The sequence below is a fragment of the Molossus molossus genome, unplaced genomic scaffold, assembly GCF_014108415.1.
Source record: "Molossus molossus isolate mMolMol1 unplaced genomic scaffold, mMolMol1.p scaffold_m16_p_20, whole genome shotgun sequence".
NCBI lineage: Eukaryota > Metazoa > Chordata > Mammalia > Chiroptera > Molossidae > Molossus > Molossus molossus.
In genome coordinates this window covers 30,500,860-30,514,986 of record NW_023425356.1, presented here as the reverse complement: position 1 = coordinate 30,514,986, position 14,127 = coordinate 30,500,860, and the positions used below count along the sequence as shown (strand labels likewise).

Below are 14,127 nucleotides of genomic sequence, written 5' to 3'. Positions count from 1 at the left end.
ACACTCTAGTCACGAAAAGTGGACCAAGCTCTGGAGGTACTAATTTAGACTTTGTAGTGGTGATTAGGTTACCTGTAATCATAGTTCAGCAAAGTGCCTGCGGACTGTTGGCTCCCATGTGCCTGCACGTGCAGTCACCCCCGGCTGCAGATCCGGCTACAAGCATGTCAGCCAGTACCTGCTGAGGATGGCCTCTGACTGTTGCCACCGTGGCAGGCCCTGAGTGAGGGTCACGTGAGTGAGGGTCATGAAGATGGGGCCGGTGGAATGTGAGTGCGACACTGTGCTAGGGGGGCAGCTGGTTCACCTCTCTGCTGAGGGTCCAGTTTGCCGGGTATAGACGTAGGTGCTCTCTTCAGGAAACCTCTGTCTCCCTTGGGACCTTGCTGTGCAAAGTGATGGAGAGAGGCATCAGGGCACGTTCAGAGCAGCAATAAGACCAACTGACATGATTCTGTGCTTGACTCCCCCGCCCCTACGTCACTTCCTACTTAGGAAATTCATCATCTTGTGCCCTAGACACCAGGCCAGCATTTTCATCAGTCATGTCACGCACACAGCATCAGAGCGTTAAGGAGACACGGAGAGTAAGAAGGTGAGGAGAGTTTGAAAGGGTTGGCCAGGGAAGGCTTCTGAGGCTCTTGAGTTAGGGTGGCGATGGGAGAGAGAAAGCAGGAGGGAGGGAAAGGCACCTCCAGCTGCACCCATGGCTGTCTTGAGGCCCTGAGCCCAGTGGGCTGGGAAATAGGGCATGGGGTCTATACCAGACTGTACATGCAGATGAGCTGGGCTGATGGCACTGGACTGACCACTGGGACAGGTCTAGGAGTGACCAGGCTGATGGGAGAGCCAAAGCTGGGTCCCCTGTGATTGGCACCATCAGGACCACTGCCTGCTGCCCCCTTCCCAGTCCCCCCATCTAAGTAATTCCCTCCCCTGTAGTTTGGGGATTCTGGACACTACGAGGCCATCTCAGAGAGGATCTCATTTCTCAGTTCCTGTTAGGGTTCTGCTTCCCCAGTGGGGTTTCTTCTTTGATATTGATAAGATAGAGACCCTGTCCTCCCCTGGGTCGGCTGCCCTGAGAGCATATCCTTCCGGCCAGCCGGCTACCAGGAATAGTGGAGAACTGAGGAATGCCTGGTGGCTGCCTGGCTCAGGCTGGCTAACAATAGCCAAGGCCAGGGATTGGAGGGGTCAGTGACTTAGGACAAGCCGCCTGGTGGGCAGCACTGGGGGGACTTGTGTTCTGGAGAGGGGCAAGAGATTCCGGGGTTTAGGAGCTGAGACCAGGGGAGGCCATGGAGAGGCACAGCCTACACCAGGGACCCACCCACCTACCTTAAGGGACCATCCCTCCCAGCACCACTAGACATTTCCCCAGCCACTGCTAGGAGGCTTGGTCTGAGCACTCTTCCTCTCAGACTCTGCTTTTTAAATGCAAATATCCCAGGGAGGGACTGACACCTAGGCCTCTAACACCCAGGTGTAAATTAGTATCAGATGTTTGGTGGTGTTTTGTTTGTGTGTTGTTTTCTGGGCTGAAAGATGGGGGCTGCTTGAGAGCTGGCACCTCTGTCCTTTCCCGTCCTGCTCTGTGGGTACCCCAGGGCTTCTCCACTCAGCTCTGACTTAGGCAATAACCACCGCGAGGCCTGCCAGAGCCAGGTGGTCTTGTGCAAGGGGCCTCCATCCCTGGTGCTCTCTGTGCTGCCCCCAGGGTGTTAGAATGTGGACAGCGAAGGCCCACAGCTGCCCCTTGGAGCTGAAGGTCCTATTTCCTCTCTTTTCTGAGTTCAACCTTCCGTCTGTTTCTTGCAGACTTTTTTGCCAGTACTAAGATCACAACTTCATGGTGTCTAGGCTAGCTTCCTGTCCCCAAGGAGCTGATGAGGGAGTGAGTGAGCTGGGGGGAGGAGGGGGAGGGGTGTGTGCCATTTGTGTGGTTACCATGGCTTTGGGTCCCTCTTTCTTTGGGGAATCAGCACTAATTGAAGATACTGTCTTTTCAGACATGTCTAGATAGCTGGTTTAGGAACTCTGGTGGCAGAAGGACAGTAGGCAGGGCTGTGGACAGTGGTACAGAGCTTCCTTGCCCAGAGGGAGGGATGGAGCTTGCCCTGGGCATGCTGTGGGAGCAGGTCTTCAGCTTCTTGGAGGTTCGCATGGATGGCTGGCTTACTGTTTTTTGCTTAATTTTCTTTCACCCTCCTCCAAGCCAAGCAGGTGGCTGCCAACTGCTAGCAGCCCACCTCCCACACAGTGTGTCCCTGTCGACTGGCTCTCCAACCAGGGCTGATAGGCAGTCCCCCCCTGTACCCCTCTTCCCACAGATACTGCTATCACACCAAGCTGCTGGCCCCACCTTCTCTACTCTGTGTAGCATCATTCCAGAAACTAATTTCCGGGGTCCTTCTTGTCCTAGGGTTTTAGCACATCTGTGCCCAGTGTGTACTTGTTGAGAGAGCACAGGGCTGGGGCCGAGATGATTTCTGAGTGTCGGCTCTCTGGACCCTTTTCCAGTGTGATACCAGCGCGAAGTTGGTGACCCTTAGTGGCCCTCACTCTCCTCACCTCTGAAAGACAGGAGGACCCTGTCATGGAGGAGACAGACAACCATTCAGATGTCTAAGAGAGGTTCTACTAGAAAACAACCATAGAATTGTTATAATTGAATGAATTCGAGACACTCCCTAAAAATCAGAGCATTAATCCCCAGCAAAGGTGTCCTTCTGGAGGATGGTCACACTGGCATTATTCGGTGCACTCTGGTTAGTCCAGTGCCTTTAAATGTATGTAGATAGATTTTTAGAGAGAGAGAGAGAGAGATCCATCCATTTGTTGTTCCACTTATTTATGCATTCATTGGTTGATTCTTGTATGTGCAGATTGAGCCTGCAACATTGGTGTATCAGGACAACATTCTAACTGACTGAGCTACCCGGCCTTTGCAGTTCATCTGAGATACATCCTGTCCCCTTGCATGGGGTGGGGCCATGTTTGAGGTGCCTCCTTGCTCCTTGCAGACTCTGATGGGTTAGCCCTGCCCAGCACTTGAGGATGTAGGGTGTCAAGACCGAACCTGAGCGTGAGGGGATCTGCCCTGCTTCTTCTCTTTTCTCTCCTGTGAGTCCTCCAGACAGAACATGTTCTGTCCTGGGTTTGGTGCCTCACCTGGATGGGAACAGCTGTGACCTACTTTCTGGATTCTGCTTCATGGGCTAGTCCCCTCCAGGGTGTTTTCCCAGCCCCCAGAAGGAATCCCGGAGAACTGGATTCCACAGGGCATGAGCTGGGTGAGCTGGTCTGCAGGTTCAGATGGAGGTGACAGAGGCCGGTCTGGGCCTTGCAGGAGCTCCTGCTGTGCAGGAAGCAAATGGCCCTGTGAAGCAAAGGTGAGGTGCTGAGGCAGGGAGAGGCAAAGACTGGCGAGGGCTGCCATGTCCCATCCCTCACGCACCCATGTTCTTACGTCCTCCCAGAGGGCCTTACACTTCATGGGGCCTACAGTACCATCAGAGAGACTGGGGTTTCCTCGATGTTGCTGCTTGGAAATGTTGGGGTTCATTTTCTGATGCAGGTTGTGCTGGTAAGAAAGTTGTTTATGAAGAAGGTTCTTCAGGAGTCCCCTCAGCTGGGGGCCAAGATGGGTAAGGGAAGTTCATCCTGGGAGTTCCTCTTACCCCTCCCATTCCTGTCCCACTACCTTTCTCTGGAAGGCTGAGGAAGTGGGCAGTAATTCTTTTTCTTTTAAAAAAAAATTTAAAATTTTTAATTTTTAATAGGGTAACATTGGTTAATAACATAAATTTCAGGTGTACAACATTATAGTTGATATCTGTGTACTCTGTTTTGTGCGCATCATCAAAAGTCTAGTCTCCTTCCGTTGCCATGTATTTGACTCCTTTTACCCACTTCACCCCCCCCCTTTGGAAACTAACATTCTGTTTTCTATATCTATGAGCTTTTTGTGTGTTTGTTTTGTTAGTTCATTTGTTACTTTTTTTGTTTTATATTCCACATATGAGTGGAATCGTATGTTTTGTCCTTTTTTTTAAAGTAATTTTTATTGATTTTTGGGGAGAGAGAGAGAGAAACATTGATGTGAGAGTGAAACATTGATCGGCTGCCTCTTACATGCCCCCCACTGGGGTTCAAGACTGCAACCTGCAACCCACAACTCAGGCATGTGCCCTGACTGGGAATCAAATCAGCAACCCCTTGGTGCATGGGACGATGCCCAACCAACTAAGCCACACCAGCCAGGGCTGTTTTGTCTTTTTCAATCTGATTTATTTTAATTAGCATAATAGCTTCTAGGTTTGTTAATGTTGTTGCAAATAATTTTTTTTAAGTTTATAAGAGTTTATTTGAGCCAAATTTTTCAGGGCATGCCTGGAAGCAAGATCTCAACACATTGAGAAAATGCTCTGGAGAGTGGTAGTTTTGTAGTTCTTTTTATGCATTTAGAATAAAAGAAGACATAAGGAAGGCTACATGAAATCCGTTGGTAGATTAAAGAGATAGGAGAAAGCGAAGCTGGGAAATCTCTAAGATGGGATACAGAACAAATGGAGAGACACGTACTTCTTTTACATTGGTGGGCACAGGATAGTTAACATTTAACATGTACAGTCCAGAGGTGGTTTAACATTTAACATGTACGGTACGTAGAGATGCTGTACGAGGAACAAGATAATGAGGAGTCTTGTGGTCTTGTGCTCTGGTGCCAGTTGTGCCTTCGAGGGGTTATTTTGCAAGGGCCACCTCCTCTGGAGACAAAGTTTCTACTGGAAGCTCTAAAATGATTGTGGTCCTGCCCTGGCCAGTTTGGCTCAGTGGTTAAAGCGTCAGCCTGCGGACCAGTGAGTCATGGGTTTGATTCCAGTCAAGAGCATGTACCTTGGTTGCAGTGTGTCTCTGGCCCTGGTCAAGGTCGCACGGGAGGCAACCAGTCAATGTCTCTCTCACATCATTGTTTCTCTCCCTCTCTCTCCGTTCCTCCCACTCTATCTGAAGATAAATAGAAAAATATTCTTGGATGAGGATTGAACGAATGAATGAACGAATGATTGTGGTCCTGGCCTGTGTGGCTCAGTTGGGTGGGCATCATCCTGTGCACCAAAAAGTTGCTGGTTCAATTCCAGGTCAGGGCACATGTCCAGGTTGTGAGCTCCATCCCCCCTTGATGTTCTGTTCTCACATCGATGTTTCTCTCTCTCTCTCTCCCTCTCTCTCTCCAAATCAATAAAAATATTAAAAATAAAATGATTGGCCCTGGCCAGTTTGGCTCATCAGTTAGCGCGTTGGCCTGCGGTCCAGAGAGACCCGGGTTCGATTCCCACTAAGGGCACGTACCCCGGTTGCAATTTGTCCCCAGCCCTGGTTGGTTGTGCGTGTGGCAGCCACTTGATGTGTCCCTTTCATGTCGATGTTTCTCTCTCTCTCTCTTTTACTCTCTCTCCCTCCCACTCTATCTGAACAAAAAATGGAAAAATGGCCCTGGCCAGTTTGTCTCAGGGGTTGGAACATCGGCCTGTGGACCAGAGAGTCCCGGGTTTGGTTCCCACTAGGGGCACGTACCAAAAAAAAAAAAAAGGAAAAATGTCCTCAGGTGAGGATAAATAAATAATAAATTAATTAGTTTAAAAAATGATTGTGTGTTAGGAGTTGGTCGATTTTCAGCAAGGACTCCCTTGTGACCAGCTTGTATTGTGATACAGCGCAGATTAAAGAGTGTGTTTCATCTTCCAGATAGGTGAACAGTCAGTTGAGCTGAGAGTCTGTGTTCCCTGCAGAGCTGTTATAGGACAGCGGTTCATTGGAGCTCTAGACATCAGCAAGGGCCAGGTGTGGAGCCCAGTGCAGTTTTGGAGCTGGAAACCCAAGATCAGGGTGTTGGCAGGGTTGCTTTCTCCTAAGGCCTTTCTGGCATGTAGATGGCCGTCTTCTCTCTGTGTCCTCATGTGGTCTGCCCTCTGTGTCCATCTTTTCTTATGGCTGAATAATATTCCATTGTATACATGTACCACATCTCCATTCATCTGTCAATGGACCCTTATTTTGTTTCCATATCTTAGCTATTGTACGTAATGCTGCAATCAACATGGGGGGGGTGTGCATATATCTTTGTGAATTACTGTTTTGGATTTCTTCAGGTAAATATCCAGAAGAGGAATTGCTGGGTCATATGGTTGTTCCATTCTTACTTTTTTGAGGAACTTCCATATTGTTTTTCCCTACTGGCTGCACCCGTTTACATTCCCACCCACCATGGTCTTTGGAGGGAACCTTGGGGATCTGAACTGGAAGAGCTGGCTCTTGGGGCTGCTGTGGCTGAGGCCAGGTGGAGGGGGTGGCAGGAAGTGGACCAGACAGGAGATGTGGCTGCTCTGGCTCATGGGATGGTTCCTGGGTTGGAAATCCACACACTGCCAAGACCTTTCTTTCCTCTTTGCAAAAGGTTCCATTCAGCTGGTCCTGCCATCTAAATCGTCAGCTCTGGGAAGGAAAATTTTGAGAGGAGCCACGAACTGCCTCACCTCTTTCACCCCTGACATTTTTCATAGATTCCAAATCTGTAGGCTGTGTGGTGGGAGCTATGATCTCTGGGGATTTGACATGTGTGGGAGTAACCAGAACCAATTGCACAAATGGTTTCTGAGCCAGGATTGGGGACTCCAGGGCTCTGAATGCAAACCCAACTGCATCTGACCATGTCACACAGCCTCCTAGCACCTCTCCCTCTGCTCTCCTAAGACCCAGAGAACCCTCTGCCAACTCTTGTATCCACTTTGGCTTTACACTACTGGAAAGACCAGGGTAGGCCCAGGGAAGAGAGATGGGAGAGAGTCCCAGTAGGAAAGACTGGACCACGTGGAGCCACTTTAACTTGGCTGAGAGGACGCTAGAGAGGGCCTGTATGCGTGGGAAGAGAACACAGGCTGTTACTTTGTCTCCCCACATCTGGGACTAAGTGAGAGCCGCACAGAGGGGATGTAGGTTAGATACGAGGAAGACTTCGTCAGTGCGTGTGGTTTAGTGATGGGCCTGACATCAGAGGAGCTATATAAAACCTGTAGGTTTTCAGTACGGAAGCAGGGATCAGATGCACATCTGGTTTGAGGCATGGAGCTGGCATACCTGACCTTTTTTTTTTTTTTTTTTTAAATCCTCACCCAAGGACATTTTCATTGATTTTTAGAGGGAGGGGAAAAGAGAGAGAGAGCCAGAGGCTGGGGCTTAGACCAAACCCGCAACCTAGGTATATGCCCTGACCAGGAATGGAACCCACAACCTTTTGGTGTGTAGGACGGCACTCCTGCCAACTGAGCACACTAGCCAGGGCTGACCTTAATATGCCTTCCTGCTAGAGGAATCGGATTCCTGGCACAGCACATGCTGGACTTCCCTGTTAGGGCTGGGGCTGTGGGAGCAGGGCAGCAGGTGTGTGGCTGAGGTGTGTGTGGGGGGTCTCTGGCTGCAAAGCCAGTGGGTAAGTGCAGATCTTGGGGGTAAGATAGGGTCAGGAGTCTTCTCTGGAAACTCTGGAAGCCAGAGGGATTAAGTCTTTATGGCCTCCAACCCCTTGACCCATTCTGTCCTTGAGAGGAGATGCTCCGGAGGCAGTCCTCAAACTGTCTTCTTCCCTTAGTAAAAATGACTAACAGGTGAGATGCCCGTGGCTGGGGGCTTGAAACCCTCTGTAGTTTTCATCACCTTGTTGATAACTCTCCATTTTCCCTGCCCAGTGAAAATGAGCCAACATATCCTCCCTGCTCGGTGCCTCAGGAGGGGGATTGATACATTTATTGATATATTCATGGATTTATCTATCACCTTTGCTAGATCGTAAGCTCTCCAGAATTATGCCACAGTTCTCTGAATACGCAGAGGTCCAGCATGGTGCCTGGCACGTAGCCGGGACTCGACACCCATTGGGATCCAATTCTTTGGCTCAGAAAATGGGGAGAAGATGACCCGTCCAAAGCAGGGCAGCTGATCCGGTGGACTCCAGCGCACAGCAGGAAGCCCTGTCCACCCACAGCTGACGTCAGTGCTGGCCCCTGGGTCCTCCCTCTCTGGCTCCGGGACTGACAGAGCCAGTTCTCCTTTCTCTCCACCCTCTGACTCTGAACCATTGTGTGGCTCAGCCCTGACCCCATTTCCTCCCCACCAGCCTTCCGCCATCTGTTGGCAGCTGTGTGGACTGAGTTTGGTGCCTGGTGCTGCGGAGACCCTGGCACCGACCTGCTCGGCCCTGAGCATGTCCACTTCACCAGCTGACCAGTGCTTTGGGGGATCCCTTTCCACAGTTCCCCCTTGTCTTCCTGGGAGTTCTGAAACCCTAGTTTGTGGGTCAAACCTGGTTGCTCATTTGGACCTCCTGAGGGGCTTAGAACATTCTAGTCCAGGGACTCACTGAATCAGACCCTTCAGGAGAGGGACCAGGAATGTGTATGTTTGAAAAACTTCCCGAGTGACAATTGAGAACATTTGAATGCGGACTATATGTTAAATCATGTTATCGTGCTCGTGTTCAATTCTGTGGGTCGCATTGTGTTTCTACAGGAGAGTGTCCTAGTTTTTAAGTGATTCAGGGTGAATTATTTAGGGGTGAAGTGTTTGCATCTTTCTTTCAAATGGGTAAGCAGAGAAATAGCATGTGCATGTGCATGCCGGGGAATGTTAACCAGCGGCGCATGCGGGCGGTGAAACTGGCTAAAATGACCTTTCAGAGGCTCTCCATTTGCTGTCTGAGAGATGGATACTAGAAGAGAACGCAGCCAGGGCTGCCAAGGCGCACAACTCCAGGGGGCGCCATTCACGTGGTTTTCTTTGTCGTGGTCAAGGGCGTCATTCATTTAGAACACAGTGTGTGGGTGCTCCCTGGGGTTGTGTGACCCAGCAGTGCTGGCTCAGGCATCTCTTTGTGGATGGGCTGCAGAGTCGCAGAGACCCAGGCCCTCATCCACCCCACCTCTTTCCTTACAGAATCCCTAGGAGCCCTTGAGGACTAAGGGAATAGAACAGTTTCTAAGTTGTCAGCCCAGCGGAGGCTGGCAGAGAAAGAACTGAATTAGGGAAGGGGGAAGCAGGAAACATGAGACCGATTCCTAAAATACTTTGTGCACTGCCCTTCCTCCTGGAAAATGCAGCTCGAGTTCTCTCTGCACCTCCAGGTTGTGGGGACTGGTTGCTCCTGCCTTTCTTCTTTCACTCTGGAGTTCCCCAGTGCCTGGTTGCTGCTCTGCTCAGAACTCCCCCTTCACCTCCGGGTGGCTCTCCTGGTCCTGGGGGGATGCTGTTTGTCCTGCCTCCTCACCAGGGACCCCTCGGCATCCGTGAGCCCAGCCCCGAGCCTTTTGCAAGGGGCAGCTCTCAGCGTGGCCCCAGGCCTGAGATGTGTCAGCAGCCTGGGCCTCCTTCCCCCGTGTGGCTGACAGTCTGGTGGTGTCCTGGCCAGGAGCTAGGGGGTTGGATGGTGGTTAGAGACGGGTAGCTCAGCTTTCCTCATCTGAATTCCAGTCTCAGGAGGGCCTCCGGAGCTGGGCCTGCTGGATCTTCCTCAGACTTTCTTCCCTTTCCTTCTGGAGCTAAGGAGCTTGAAGGGATTCGATGAGCTGGAATCAAAGGCTCTCAGAACTAGAAGGCACTTTGGGTGGTGGTCTTGTCCATCAGCCCACCTGCCTTTATGGATGTCAAACCTGGCCTAATTGGGTGAAAACCAGTCCTGTGTTTGAAGGACCCCAAAGAAGGACACTACCTGCATTCTGAGCACCCGTCTCCATGTCTAAACAGTCTTACCACCAGAATACTCTGCCCTTATATTCCAGTTCAAGTACATTTTTCTCAGTGGAAATGAAATGAATTTGGAACTTGAGGAGCTTAGTGGGAGTGACAGATCCATACCCCTCTAATTTTGAATAAAATATTTTAAGACTATGAGATATGTACAGGTTGCTATTGGGAGCATAGAGAAGGAGCCCTTAGTTCGATCTGGGGTTCAGAGAAGGCTTTCGGAAGAACATGATAATCTGAGCCAAGCCTGAGAAGGGCAAGTTGGAGTCAGGCAAAGAGTGTTGGGAAGGACACACCCAGGAGCAGAGACAGAATCACGGAGGTGTCAAATACTTGGTAATGAATGGTTGGAGATGAGAGGGAGATGCTGGCCGTGATAGACCGTGTAAAGGAATCAGACAGAGGGCCTTTGAAGGGGTTTAACCTGGGAGTAGATGATCAGATTTGCACCCCAGAAAGGAGCCCTGGCTGCTCTGTGGAGAAAGCCTTCGAGAGGGAAAGGTCAGTAGAGGGAGAACTCTTAGAGGCTATTGTCCTGTAGCCCAGGTGAGAGACGATGAGGGTTCAACGAGGACATTGAGATTCGTTCTAGTGTTTTCTTCACAATGGTGTCTGGCTAAGGCAACCCCTACTGTTCTTTTTTATTTTTATTTATTGGTTTTTAGAGAGAGAGAGAGAAACATCAATTTGTTGTTCCACTTATTTATTCATTCATTGGTTGATTCTTGTATGTGCCCTGACCGGAGATCGAACCCACAACTTTGGCATATGGGGGTGATGCTCTAACCAGCTGAGCTACCTGGCCACAGCCAACAACTCTTACTCTTCTGCTTGTCCCAGCTCAGAGCTGAAAATCCAGTCTGGATTGAAAGGCGTAAACGCAGTCCAACTCGGACATTTATCTAGTGTCTCGTAGCTAAAGCACTTGGAACCTCCTTTCTCTGGAACCAGTTTCCCAGCTCTGGGCAGCTCTGTTCTTTCTGGTCATCTTTATCTGGTCACCTAATTCCTTTGAATTTCAAATAGAAAGACTGCCTCTTGCCTTGGTCGGTGTGGTTCAGTGGTTAGAGCGTTGGCCCAGGGACCCTTTGCCCTGGTCGGGGCATGTGTGGGAGGCAACCGGTTGTCTCACATCAATGTTTTGCTCTCTCTCCCCCTCGCTCCCTCCCTCTCTCTGGGGGTGGGGGGACGGGACTGCTTCTTACCCTCTGTAGATGAAAAATAATCTATAAGGCCCTGGCTGGTGTGGCTCAGTTGATTGGGCATCATCCCCTGCACTGAAGGGTCACTGGTTTGATGCCCAGTTGGGCACATGCCTGGGGTGCGGGCTTGATCTGTTGGGGTCCATGGGGGAGGCAGCCAGTTGATGTTTCTCTCTCACATCAATGTTTCTCTCTCTAAAAATCAGTGAAAATATATTTCACAATAATAACAATAATAATCTCTAAGAAGCTGTTGAAGGGTGAAGAAACTCCATAGGCAGAGAAATCTGTGTGCTTGAGGACAGGCTTGGGCTAATTCAGCTTTGAGAAACTACTTCCTAAAATTCGCTGAGCCAGCCCTGGGCCTTCAGTGTTCTTTGCCTGTGCCTGACAGATGCATGGGGTTCTGGGGTAGGTGGGAGACCTTAGGTTAAGGTACATCCTTTTCCTAACTCATTTTGCTTTCTTTTTTGTTGTTTGCTAATTCATTTGGGATCTGATGGAACTTGTGACCAATAATCTATATGGATCTTTTTCCTGTTGATGTTTTTAACTTTCTAATCCAGAGGAAGAACATACCTCATATATTTATTATCTGCTGCATAAAGCAGTACAATAGAATATACAAACTAAAAACACATTTTTTTTTATTGATTTCAGAGAGCGGAAGGGAGAGGGAGAGAGATGGAAGGATCTATGAGTGACATCTATCGACTGCCTCCTGCACGCCCCCTACTGGGGATCGAACCTGCAGCCTGGGCATGTGCCTGGACCAGGAATTGAACTGGCAACCTCCTGGTGCTCGGACCAATGCTCAATCCACTGAGCCACACCAGTGGGGAGAATGTACAATTTTTGATAATTTAATGAAATTGTGAACTTCTTAGCTGCTGGTGCTAAGGGTCAGATGTGACCACTTCACACTTACCTCCCCCAAGCTCATCTAAGACACACATACAGCAAGTTCTCGAATATCATTTTGTTATAACACTGATGAAAAGATAAAATTGACTCCTGGCGGGGGCCGCTGTCCGGAGTTCGCATGTTCTCCCCATGTCTGCCTAGTACTCCAGTTCTCGCCCACATCCCGAACATGTGACCGTTAGATGCACTGGCCTGTCTACGTTGTCCTAGTCTAAGTTAGTGGTTTAGTGTGAGTGACGTTGCAATGGAAAGGCATCCTGTCCTGGGTGGGGTTCCACTTTCACCCTGAGCTGCTGGGAGAGGCTCCAGTCACCCATGACCCTGAACTGGAGTAATCGAGTTGGAAAATAATTACCTTGTTTTCATTCACCTTTCTTTTTTTTTATCCTCACCCAAGGACATTTTTCCATTTTTTGTTCAGGTAGAGTGGGAGGGAGAGAGAGGAAGAGAGTGAGAAACATCGATGTGAAAGGGACACATCGAGTGGTCGCCACCTGCACGACTGACCAGGGCCGGGGACAAACTGCAACCAAGATACGTGCCCTTAGCGGAAACCGAACCCGGGTCTCTCCGGACCGCAGGCCGACGCTCTAACCGCTGAGCCAAACTGGCCAGGGCTCATTCACCTTTCTTAAATGTATGGATAGTTCACGTTTATTTCAATGTTTAATATTAGAAATGTTTTGGGTCTTTAGTTTGAAGTTTGGTGATGTTTTTGTTACCATAAATGTGCCCCAGGAACTTAACTCTTGTTTATATCAATTAGCCTGTGGTGAAATTGGTTTTATTATATGTTGTTTCATTTAAACTCTCAGTTCCCGAGAACCTGTCAATACGTTGAGGACTTACTGTGCACACATAGGCCCCGTGGTTCTCAGCTTCAGCTACAGACTAGAATCTCCTGGGAGTTTTGTTGCTGTTGTTGTTTGTTTGTTTTTGTTAATCCTCACTCGAGGATGTTTTTCCCATTAATTTTTAGAGAATGGAAGGGAGGGAGAAAAGGAGGGAAGGAGAGAGAGAGAGAGAAACATCGATGTGAGAGAAACACATCGATTGGTTGCCTCCCACACGACCCCAACTGGAGCCAGGGATTGAACTTGCAACCAGGTACGTGCCCTTGACCGGGAATTAAACCTGAGACCCTTCATTCCGCTGGCAGATGTTCTAACTGCTGAGCCAGACCGGCCAGGGCTCCTGGGGAGTTTTAAAAACACCAGTGCCCTACTGCAGACCAATTAAATCAGAATCCCTTGGGAGAACACGGCATCAGGACTATACTTTTAGAAAGTTCTCACAATGTTTCTAACGTGCAGTCGGGGTTGAGAAGTGCGGGGCCAGGCTAACCTCGTCAGGACAGCCGTTTGCTCAGTGTCTCTTTCATGCCATGGTTTCTAAGGCAAAGGATGCCACCACTGCGGCAAATGAAGGGGCTGCTGGCAGCTAGAGGCAGCTGGCCTGGAGGGCCTGCCTTTTTGCCTGGTTTCCCGAATGGCCTTGGAGAAGTCGATCTTTTGGCACAACTGTATTCCATCAGGCACCTGGGTCTCACCCTTGGAAGTCTTTGTTTAATTGCTCACATGGGTGTATTTTGGGAGGATTCTTGTACAATATGAGTAGTTATAAGTTTTGTTTCATAGCATTCTATTGTACTCTTCATTTATAGCTTTATTGAGGTATAATTGACATACAATAAACTGTACATACTTGAAGGATACAGTTTGAGAAGTCCTGACATATGTGAAACCATTGCCACGGTCTAGATAATGAGCATGTTCATCATCCTCAAAAGTTCCCTTCTGCTCCTTGGTAATACATCCTTCTTTCCAGCCCTCCCAGATACCCACTGACCTGCTTTCTGTCACTGTAGGTTAGTTTTCTTTTTCCAGAGTTTTATATAAATGGAATCCTACATACTCATACTCTTTTGTCTGGCTTGTTGCACTCAGTGAAGTTATTATGAGATTCATCTGGATATTGCATGTGTCATTAATTCATTCCTTTCTGTTGCTGAGTAATAGTCAATTCTGTGGACACATCACATTTTTAAAAATCTATTCACCTATTTGTGGACATTTGGGTTGTTTCCGATTTTTAGATATTTCACGTAAGACTGCTATGAATATTCATGTATAAATCTTTGTGTGGACACGTGTTTTCATTTTATTTCTCTCTTTTTTGTAAAAATATTTTTAATTGATTT

General features: G+C 49.0%; 1 protein-coding gene across 1 annotated transcript in view; it reads left to right on the top strand.

The window, feature by feature from the left end:
• Window positions 1-14,127, top strand: part of PIK3C2B (phosphatidylinositol-4-phosphate 3-kinase catalytic subunit type 2 beta) — a 66,477-nt gene that overhangs the window by 5,773 nt on the left and 46,577 nt on the right. The gene's annotated exons all lie outside the window — the stretch shown is intronic.